Genomic DNA, 12402 nt, shown 5'->3' with positions numbered 1-12402 from the left:
TTGGCCAGGGTTGGAGTGGTTTGACCCGTTTAATCCCTGCGAATCAAATGGGCTGATAGGGTTTTCTAGGGATTTTGGGTCCTGCGGGGATATTCCCCTGTAGTCCTCTTCAAAACCCTTCCATCAAACGAGGCCTTTCCATATCACCGTAATTGAAAAGACTAATCATTGTCTGATGAGACAAATGATGACCTCCACCATCCTGATTAACTTGTAAGAGGACATCACTGGAAGATGTTTTTTTTTGTTAGTATGAAGAATACGTGCTTTGCTTCCGTTGACGTTTTCTGAAACACAGATGACAGAATACAACGCAATCTGCAGATGTATACGCGCACGTGTGGCGCGTTCACGTAGACATCTTATGACCGGCCAGTTTAATCACGTACTTTACGTTTTGAAACCCGAAAACTGATTTATTCAAACCATGCATGCACTTTGCACCAGTTCATTTTTATGTATGAATAATGGGGCTCAGAGAAAGATACATGCATGTTTATATAGGCCATGTGCGTGATTTGGCACACGTATAAGCAGGAGCGTCGTACACACGTGCATCCATGCTGCATGCACCGGTCGTTGTACTGTATATTTCTATCGATGAAAGTTAGGTGTACAAGCTTGCGCGGTCGCAAGTAAATCAACGAGGTGTACTCTTCAGGTTCAGGCACCTGTCATGTACGTACTCCCTCCGTCCGAAAATATTTATTATTAAAATGGATAAAAAAGATGTATTTAAAATTAAAATATGTCTAGATACATCATCTTTTATCCATTTTATTGACAAATATTTCCAGACGAAGGGAATACATACGTTCAGACCGAACAGTACACGCACTACCTCCACTTGCACGTGAACAAGAGAAGAAAAAAAAGGACGAGCACGTATGGCGGTGTGATATCTCAGTGAGTGTGACCGTTGACGTGCGTGCATCATCAGCAGACTACTTCCGCATTTGAAAAAGTAGACAGCTTAATTAGCCTCCAAAAGGCAGGCCCATGTTTAAATAGTTGTGTATATGCGGAGAACATGATCTTTTGTTGACCATAAAGAGAAGAGAAACGGGTTCTTATACTTTCGCTACTAGGCGTCGCAAAACTAATGGCGGGCCAAATGGTCAATGAACACAACTTTCACAATACTAATACCTTAATCATATACTCCAGAAGCTCGAATCAGGTGGAAGAATCGCTTGTAGTTAGATCATATTACGTAATTTCAGTCATGCATGTTAAAGTGTTAATCATGAGTTAGGGGTTCGAGTCAATGATTTGCTCGCAAACTTTGGTCGACCTCATTATTTCACCTGGCCAACACAGTATAGGTGGTGGGGGTTTCGAGTTGATGTCGTCTTTTTACCTCAAAACATTTTGCCATCTCCTTTAAAAGAAATAGGGCCCCACATCGGGCACACATTAACGTTGTCATCTATGGGGGATGGAAACTTTGTTATCCGGGCCTAGTTATCTCCTTGCAAAGCCCAGTTTATTTTTTAAATAACCATATATATTTCATTAGTAGACAAACTTTTTTTTTTGAGAAAACTTCTGATCTATTTATCTTCAATTATGGCAGTACAACGAACACCACAAATAACAAAAATTACATCCAGATCCGTAGACCACCTAGCGACGACTACAAGCACTAAAGCGAGCCAAAGACGCGCCGCCGTCATTGCCCCTCCCTCGCCGGAGCCGGGCAAAGCTTGTTGTAGTACACAGTCGAAAAATCGTCATGCTAAGGCCTCATAGGACCAACGCGACAGAACAGCAACTGTCGCCGATGAAGAGTAATGTAGATCGAAATGATCCAATCTAAAAACACATGAACTTAGATGAACTATGACCAGATCCGAGCAAATCCACCAAGGACAGATCCGCCGGAGACACATCTTCACACACCCACCAATGATGCTAAACACACCATTGGAATGGGGACTAGGCGGGGAGAACCTTATTTCATCTTAAGGGAGCCACCGCCATCTCGTCTTCCTGAGTAGGACACAAATCCTAACAAAACGCGAAGAATAACTGAAAACAGAGCTCTCTCGCCGGCAAGGGCCGAAATCCACCACGCCGCCATGGCCCTAAGGCCACCGGAGACGAGGCGGACCGAAGGCAGCACCGATGCGAGGCAAGAGAACCCTAGACTTTTCTTGGGGAGGAGGCATGATACGTCTCTAACGTATCTATAATTTCTGATTGTTTCATGCTATTATATTATCCATCTAGAATATTTTATATGCATTTATATGCTATTTTATATGATTTTGGGGACAACCCATTAACCTAGAGCCCAGTGCCAGTGCCAGTTTCTGTTTTTTCCTTGTTTTGAGTTTTACAGAAAAGGAATACCAAACGGAGTCCAATTGACGTGCCAATTTTTGATAATTTTTTATGGACCAAAAGAAGCCCCCGGAGTAAAATAGTTGGGACAGAAGAGTCCCGAGCCGTCCACGAGATAGGAGGGCGAGCCCAGGGGGTAGGGCGCGCCCTCCACCCTCGTGGACGACTCAGAGACCCCCCCTGACGTGAGACCGACGCCAAAAATTCTTATAAATACATAAACCCCCGAAAAGAAACCTAGATCGGGAGTTTCGCCGTCGCAAGCCTCTGTAGCCACCGAAAACCAATCTAGACCCGTTCCGGCACCCTGCCGGAGGGGGAATCCCTCTCCGGTGGCCATCTTCGTCATCCCGGCGCTCTCCATGACGAGGAGGGAGTAGTTCACCCTCGGGGCTGAGGGTATGTACCAGTAGCTATGTATTTGATCTCTCTCTCTCTCTCTCTCTCTCTCTCTCTCTCGTGTTCTTGATTCGGCACGATCTTGATGTATCGCGAGCTTTGCTATTATAGTTGGATCTTATGATGTTTCTCCCCCTCTACTCTCTTGTAATGGATTGAGTTTTCCCTTTGAAGTTATCTTATCTGATTGAGTCTTTAAGGATTTGAGAACACTTGATGTATGTCTTGCATGTGCTTATCTGTGGTGACAATGGGATATCACGTGATCCACTTGATGTATGTTTTGGTGATCAACTTGCGAGTTCCGTGACCTTGTGAACTTATGCATAGGGGTTGGCACACGTTTTCGTCTTGATTCTCCGTTAGAAACTTTGGGGCACTCTTTGAAGTTCTTTGTGTTGGTTGAATAGATGAATCTGTGATTGTGTGAAGCATATCGTATAATCATAACCACGGATACTTGAAGTGACATTGGAGTATCTAGGTGACATTAGGGTTTTGATTGATTTGTGTCTTAAGGTGTTATTCTAGTACGAACTCTAGGATAGATTGAACGGAAAGAATAGCTTCGTGTTATTTTACTACGGACTCTTGAATAGATCGACCAGAAAGGATAACTTTGAGGTGGTTTCGTACCCTATAATAATCTCTTCGTTTGTTCTCCCTATTAGTGACTTTGGAGTGACTCTTTGTTGCATGTTGAGGGATTGTTATATGATCCAATTATGTTATTATTGTTGAGAGAACTTGCACTAGTGAAAGTATGAAACTTAGGCCTTGTTTCAACGCATTGCAATACCGTTTTCGCTCACTTTTATCGTTAGTTACCTTGCTGTTTTTATATTTTTAAATTACAAAAACATTTATCTCCCATCCATATTGCACTTGTATCATCATCTCTTCGCCGAACTAGTGCACCTATACAATTTACCATTGTATTGGGTGTGTTGGGGACACAAGAGACTATTTGCTATTTGGTTGCAGGGTTGTTTGAGAGAGACCATCTTCATCCTACGCCTCCCACGGATTGATAAACCTTTGGTCATCCACTTGAGGGAAATTTGCTACTGTCCTACAAACCTCTGAACTTGGAGTCCCAACAACGTCTACAAGAAGAAGGTTGTGTAGTAGACATCAAGCTCTTTACTGGCGCCGTTGCCGGGGAGGTTAGCGCTTGAAGGTATATCTTTAGATCTTGCAATCGAATCTTTTAGTTTCTTGTTTTATCACTAGTTTATTCTATAAAAGAAAAGTACAAAAAAATGGAATTAAGGTTGCCTCATATGCTTCATCTTTTTAATGTCTTTCGTGAAAATAAGGATTCTGATAATTGTGCCAAGGTATTAGAAGAAGAATGTATTAAAATGTTTGGCACTAAATCTTTGAATGATGAGCATAAATGCAATGTTGTTAGTATGAATTCTTTGAATAACCATGATGCTAATGATATGCAAAGCTACAAGCTTGGGGATGCTAGGTTTGATGAACATGATATTTTTAGTCCCCTAAGTTTTGATGTGCAAATTTATTATGATGGAAGCATGCCTCCTATCTATGATGATTATTGTGATGACATATATGCTATAAAGAATAATGATAACCATGAAACTTGTCATCATGATTTTAATTTTCAATTGGAGTGTGCCTCACATGATAGTTATTTTGTTGCTCCCACTACTATTCATAAGAAGAAATTTGCTTATGTGGAGAGTAATAATAATTCTATGCTTGTGGATCATGAAAAGAATGCTTTATGTGATAGTTATATTGTTGAATTCATTCATGATGCTACTGAAAATTATTATGAGGGAGGAATATATGCTTGTAGGTATTGCAATAATATCAAGTTTCCTCTCTATGTGTTGAAAATCTTGAAGTTATGCTTGTTTTGCCTTCCTATGCTAGTTGATTATTGTTCCCACAAATTGTTTGCTCATAAAATCCCTATGCATAGGAAGTGGGTTAGACTTAATGTGCTAGTCATATTCTTCGTGATGCTCTCTTTATCTTTCAATTCTTATCTTTTATGTGAGAATCAATGAAATCATCATGTCTAGCTAGGGGCGTTAAACGATAGCGCTTGTTGGGAGGCAACCCAATTTTATTTTTGTTCCTTACTTTTTGCTCCGGTTTAGCAATAAATAATTTATCTAGACTCTGTTATGATTGAGTTTTTATGTTTTAATTAGTGTTTGTGCCAAATAGAACTGTTGGGAACACTTTGGGGAAAGTCTTGTTGATCTTGCTGTAAAAAATAGAAACTTAAGCGCTCACGAGAATTGCTGCCATTTTTTATTGGAGAGTGCTATTTAGTTAATTCTTTTTGTAGATGATTAATAGATAAATTCCTCACGTCTAGCAAGTTATTTTAGAATTTTTGGGGTTTCATAAGTTTGCATTAGTTAAAGATTACTACAGACTGTTCTGTTTTTGACAGATTCTGTTTTTCATGTGTTGTTTACTTATTTTGATGAATCTATGGCTAGTAAAAGAGTTTATAAACCATAGAGAAGATAGAATACGGTAGGTTTAACACCAATATAAATAATGAATGAGTTAATTACAGTACCTTGAAGTGGTGTTTTGTTTTCTTTCGCTAACGGAGCTTACAAGTTTTCTGTTAAGTTTTGTGTTGTGAAGTTTTCAAGTTTTGGGTAAAGATTCGATGGACTATGAAATAAGGAGTGGCAAGAGCCTAAGCTTGGAGATTCCCAAGGCACCCCAAGGTAATATTCAAGGACAACCAAGAGCCGAAGCTTGGGATGCCCCAGATGGCATCCCCTCTTTCGTCTTCGTTCATCGGTAACTTTACTTGGAGCTATTTTTATTCACCACATGATATGTGTTTTGCTTGGAGCGTCATTTTATTTTGTTTTGCTTGCTGCTTGAATAATATACCAAGATCTGAAATTCTTAAATGTTAGAGAGTCTTCACATAGTTGCATAATTATTCGACTAATCATTGATCTTCACTTATATCTTTTGAAGTAGTTTGTCATTTGTCTAGTGCTTCACTTATATCTTTTTATAGCACGTCGGTAGTTTTATTTTGAAGAAATAGATGAACTCTCATGCTTCACTTATATTATTTTGAGAGTCTTTATAACAGCATGGTAATTTGCTTGGGTTATAAAACTAGTCCTAATATGATAGGCATCCAAGATGGGTATAATAAAAACTTTCATATAAAGTGCATTGAATACTATGAGAAGTTTGATACTTGGTGATTGTTTTGAGATATGAAGATGGTGATAATAGAGTCATGCTAGTAGAGTAGTTGTGAATTTGAGAGATACTTGTGTTAAAGTTTGTGATTCCCTAGCATGCACGTATGGTGAACCGTTATGTGATGAAGTCGGAGCATGATTTATTTTTTGATTGTGTACCTTATGAGTGGCGGTCGGGGACGAGCGATGGTCTTTTCCTACCAATCTATCACCCTAGGAGCATGCGTGTAGTATTTCGTTTTGATAACTAATAGATTTCTGCACTAAGTATGTGAGTTCTTTATGACTAATGTTGAGTCCATGGATTATACGCATCACCCTTCCATCATTGCTAGCCTCTCTAGTACCGCGCAACTTTCGCCGGTACCATAAACCCACCATTTACCTTCCTCAAAACAGCCACCATACCTACCTATTATGGCATTTCTATAGCCATTCTGAGATATATTGCCATGCAATTTTTCACCGTTCCGTTTATTATGACATGCTCCATCATTGTCATATTGCCTTGCATGATCATGTAGTTGACATCGTATTTGTGGCAAAGCCACCGTTCATAATTCTTTCATACATGTCACTCTTGATTCATCGCACACCCCAGTACACCACCGGAGGCATTCACATAGAGTCATTGACGAAGCTATGTACCTAGGGTAGGATCATGGATCTGTCCAAGATGCCCTCCCCAAGGACATCCCTAAAAGAACCAGAAGCAGTCGGAGAGAAATCATCATCCACTCGACCATGAAGTTATGTCCCACTCGACAGCCTTGAAGACACCCGACCATGCGAACAACCATTCGACCGTCAGAAGATGTGAAGACACTCACTCCGCAACGATCGAGATTTAAGTCATAGCTTTATGGACATTTATAGCACTTTACTCCAGACGTTACCAGTAACGCTCCTCCTTTATGAACATTGAACCCTGTGTAACGGAGGGGAGCTGGGGTCCTGGCGCACTCTATATAAGCCACCCCTCTCCTCTGGGGCAAGGGTTCGCACCTTTTGTAATTCACACGCGTATATCCAGTCGACCGCCTCCGGGCTCCGAGACGTAGGGCTGTTACTTCCTCTGAGAAGGGTCTGAACTCGTAAAACTCGCGTGTACAGCTCCTCCATAGCTAGGATCTTGCCTCTACATTCCTACCCCCCTATTCTACTGTCAAGCTTAGAACCACGACAGTTGACGCCCACCGTGGGGCAGGTGTCTTAGCGACTTGTTGGAGAAGTTGCAATTTTTCCGATCCCCTTCATCATGGTTCTAGGTGGAGGTTTGGCTGAGGGCCGCGAGATTCGTCTCGCCGCGCTCATGTTTGTCGCCGACGACTCCGCTTGGCTTCAGGAGGCTCCACTCGACGTCGACGCACTCCCCTCCCACAGGGCGATGCACTTTCGCGCGTGCGTCCGCAACGTCCTCCTTCGGCAGCCGTCGACTCAGTATCAGTCAGCTCCAGTAGCTTTCCCCCTCCCTGCAGCCCGCCGGAGCAAACGTTCCGGTCGGTCAAGGCTTCAGCGATGGGTGAGGCATGCGGTGGCCCGCCAGTCGGCCACCCCTCAAGTCGCGGCAATCGAGCCCGACGAAACTCTCTATGGCTTGTTCGATCTGTCGACTGGCTCCGTAGAGACTGCATCCGAGTGCGACAGCAGCGACCTAGCGGCGGAAGTTTTGATGGTCAATGGACCACGCGGTTCTCCCGGCTTCACCCATGAAGACGGAGGTGATGGGGACGGCGATCCGTCGCGCGTTCATGAAGAGTACCGCCTCGAACCCCTCTCTTCGCAGCAGAGGGAGGAACTTCGTCGCCGGAACATGGATGCACTGCATACTCCTATAGTTGGAGAAACCCCTGAGGCCCAGGCCTTGGAGCAGGCGCGCTTAGCCAACTTGGCTGAGCGCACTCGACTGGAGAACCTCTAGCACGCACTCGACGATCGCGCTCGGCAGCGTGCTCCCGAATCCAGTCGACACCAACTTTTTCCACCTCCGACTCAGGTATACTGAACCCTGGTCCAGAATCTAGGAGCTGCTGCCCGGATAGCGGAGTCGATCCAACCTTCCCAGTCAGAAGCTGGCCGAGGTCTGGTGCAGATCTGAGCTTTGCTCCGGGCGGCGGGAGAACAGAATACAGCTGTATCTCAATCGTGGAATAGGATCCATAGCAGATCCGTGGTTGTAGACACAGTTCAGTCGGCCCATAGCCCAAGATCGCCCCCGAGGCGTGAAGGACGTGTAGATCGACGAGACCAGTACAAAAACCGTGAGCAGTATGATCACCGAGTCGATCGCGATGATCGTCGTCGAGTGCCCACGCCTCCCCAAGGAGTGGGTCGTACGTGCCTCGGCAACATGAAGACAGGCGCCCTCACAGTGTTGGGCGAGGGATTTCAGTCGACCCCAGGGAGCCAGGCTTCGATGCGAGATCTATTCTCGTTCAGGGCTTGGTCGACAGAAACAGAGGTCACCGAGAGGGCCATGACAGGGATCCGCAAACCAGCAGCAGGGTGCATGTCTCAGGTCCAGAGTGCTTCAGTAGAGACATCAGGGCTGCAGTGATTCCCCTCAACTTAGGTTGGCGACTGGAGTCAGTAAGTTCACTGGTGAGTCGAAGCCTGACACTTGGCTTGAAGACTACCGAGTGGCTGTCCAGATTGGTGGCGGCAATGATGAAGTGGCCATGAAACACCTTCCTCTGATGTTGGAGGGCTCGGCCAGAGCATGGCTGAATCAGTTGGCACCTAGCAGTATTTATACTTGGGAAGATCTCACCCGAGTATTTGTCATAACATTCGAGGGCACTTGCACACGGCCGACAGGTTTAACAGAATTACAGTGTTGTGTTCAGAAACCGAATGAAACTTTGAGGGATTATATCCAGAGATGGATCACCCTGCACCACACGGTGGAGGATGTGTCTGATCATCAGGCAATTTGTGCCTTTAAGGAAGGTGTCAGGTATCGGGAGTTGAATCTGAAATCCGGTCGGACAGGAAATATGACTCTAACTCGGATGATGGAGATTGCCACCAAGTATGCCAATGGTGAAGAAGAAGAACGACTCCAGAGTGGCAAGCACAAAGCAACCGCCCATGAAGCCGGAGGAGGAAACTCCGGTCGGAAACAATAGCGCAAGGCCGAGCCAGCTGCTCCTGGTGAAGCCTTAGCCGTGGTTCAAGGAAAGTTCAAGGGGATGCCCAAAGGGCCGTGGAACCCCAAGAAAGTAAAAGATCAAGATGGAAATGACGTGCTGGATCTGCCGTGCCACATCCACTCCAAAAAAGACGAAGAGGGTAATTTCATTTATCCGAAACACACCACTCGGCAGTGTCGACTCCTAATCCAGCAATTCCGAGAGAAACAACCCAAGGAAAACGAGAAGGAAGCAGACAAGGCTGAAGGTGAGAAAGAAGATGATGATGGTTATCCCCACGTGAATTCCACTCTGATGATTTTTGCTGATGTTGAGAGCAAAAGTCGATTGAAAGTCATCAACAGAGAAGTGAACATGGTCGCTCCGATGACACCTAGTTATTTGAAGTGGTCATAGACTGCCATTACATTCGACCAGTCTGATCATCTAGCGCACATAGCCGCCCTGGGAGGCAAGCACTGGTGGTCGACCCGGTGGTCGAAGCCACCCGACTGACAAAGGTCCTGATGGATGGTGGCAGTGGCCTAAACATATTGTATGCAGAGATGTTGAAGGGAATGGGCATTCCGATGTCCAGACTCAGTGAAAGCAATATGAGTTTCCATGGGGTCATTCCAGGCAAGAAGGCTGCATCACTCGGCCAGATTGCTCTCGACGTGGTTTTCGGTGATTCCAAGAATTACCGCAAAGAAAAGTTGACATTTGAAGTTGTGGATTTCCAGAGTGCCTATCATGCCATTCTGGGCAGGCCAGCTTATGCACGTTTTATGGCTCGACCATGTTACATGTACCTCATATTGAAGATGCCTGGTCCCAAACGGGTGATCACTATCACTGGTAATCGAAAGAAGGCAGAAGAGTGCTTCCAGAAGGGTTCAAAGATCGCCGACGCACAGATGGCCGTGGCAGAATTGCAAGAATACCAGAAAAATGCAGATCCGAGTGATTTGTTGCGGGCCAAGAAGCCAACCACAGATTCAACATTCCAGTCGTCTGGTGAAACAAATTCGATTCACATTCACCCGACAGACCCCAATGCTGCACCGACTCACATTTCAACCACACTCGACTCCAAATAGGAAGAAGCGCTCATTCAGTTCCTCCATGAGAACTGGGACATCTTTGCATGGAAACCTTCGGACATGCCGGGTGTTCCCAGGGGACTGGCTGAGCATCGTTTGCGAGTCGACCCAAAAGTGAAACCAGTCAAAGAACATCTTCGACGGTCCGCCGTACAGAAGAGAAAGGCAATCGGTGAAGAGGTGGCTCGGCTTTTGGCAACTGAGTTTATCCGAGAGATTTACCACTCCGAGTGGTGAGCCAATGTTGTCATGGTCCCAAAGAAGGACGACTCACTTCGCATGTGCATTGACTTCAAGCATGTCAATCGGGCCTGCCCGAAAGATCACTTTCCTCTCCCTCGCATCGACCAGATAGTCGATTCAACTGCGGGGTGCGAGCATTTGTCCTTTTTGGATGCCTACTCCGGGTATCACCAGATCCGTCTGTATGGACCCGACGAGATAAAGACAACTTTCATCATCCCGTTTGGGTGCTTCTGTTATGTCACAATGCCATTCAGTCTGAAGAACGCTGGAGCCACATTCATGCGAATGATTCAGAAGTGCCTGCTCACTCAGATCAGTCGGAATGTGGAAGCATACATGGATGCCATTGTGGTCAAGTCACGTAAAGGTTCCGACCTACTAACTGGCCTTGCTGAAACCTTTGCCAACCTCAGAAGGTATGATATCAAGCTTAATCCATCAAAGTGCACGTTTGGAGTTCTGGGCGGAAAATTACTCGGTTTTCTCGTTTCCGAATGAGGGATCGATGCTAACCCAGAGAAAGTGGGTGCTATACTCCAAATGAAACGCCCTATGTGTGTGCATGATGTCCAGAAGCTTACTGGTTGCTTGGCCGCCCTAAGTTGATTCATTTCTCGCCTCGGTGAAAAGGCACTGCCTCTTTACCGACTGATGAAGAAATCAGATAAGTTCGAGTGGACTCCTGAAGCTGATGCAGCATTTGCAGAGCTAAAAGCCCTGCTTTCCACCCTTTACTGCTTTATATAGCAGCCATTGGACAAGTCGTCAGTACAGTACTTACGGTCGAGCGGGAAGAAGAGGGAAAAGCCTACAAAGTTCAGCGCCCAGTTTATTATATTTCTGAAGTTCTGACTCCGTCAAAGCAGAGATATCCACACTATCAGAAGCTCGTTTATGGAATTTACATGACCACGAAGAAGGTTGCACGCTATTTCTCTGATCACTCTGTTGCAGTCGTCAGCGACGCTCCATTGTCAGAGATTCTGCACAACAGAGACGCAACTGGACGAGTGGCAAAATGGGCAATTGAACTCCTTCCCTTGGATGTCAAGTTTGAGGCAAAGAAAGCTATCAAGTCTCAAGCAATAGCAGATTTCCTCGCCGAGTGGATCGAACAACAACTGCCGACTCAAGTTCACTCAGAGCACTGGACCATGTGTTGGGGAACGTAGCAGAAATTCAAAATTTTCCTACGTGTCACCAAGATCTATCTATGGAGAAACCAGCAACGAGGGGAAGGAGAGCGCATCTACATACCCTTGTAGATCGCTAAACGGAAGCGTTCAAGAGAACGGGGTTGAAGGAGTCGTATACGTCGTGATCCAAATCACCGGAGATCCTAGTGCCGAACGGACGGCACCTCCGCGTTCAACACACATACAGCTCGGTGACGTCTCCCATGCCTTGATCCAGCAAGGAGAGAGGGAGAGGTTGAGGAAGACTACATCCAGCAGCAGCACAACGGCATGGTGGTGGTGGAGGAGCATGGTACTCCAGCAGGGCTTCGCCAAGCACCGCAAGAGACGAGGAGGGAGAGGGGTAGGGCTGCGCCAAGAAGGAGAGGAACTCATGTGTTTTGCAGCCTCCAATACCTCAAGTATATATAGGGGAAGGGGAGGGGCTGCGCCCCCACCTAGGTTTCCCTCCCTAGGGGTGGCGGCATGAAGGAAATATGCCCTAGAGGCAATAATAAAGTTATTATTTATTTCCTTATAATCATGATAAATGTTTATTATTCATGCTAGAATTGTATTTACCGGAAACATAATACATGTGTGAATACATAGACAAACAGAGTGTCACTAGTATGCCTCTACTTGACTAGCTCGTTAATCAAAGATGGTTATGTTTCCTAACCATGGACAATGAGTTGTTATTTGATTAACGAGGTCACATCATTAGTAGAATGATCTGATTGACATGACCCATTCCATTAGCTTAGCACCCGAT

Source organism: Triticum dicoccoides, chromosome 1A (genome assembly GCF_002162155.2).
Source record: "Triticum dicoccoides isolate Atlit2015 ecotype Zavitan chromosome 1A, WEW_v2.0, whole genome shotgun sequence".
Classification (NCBI taxonomy): Eukaryota; Viridiplantae; Streptophyta; class Magnoliopsida; order Poales; family Poaceae; genus Triticum; species Triticum dicoccoides.
Note: the sequence above shows the minus strand (reverse complement) of the source record.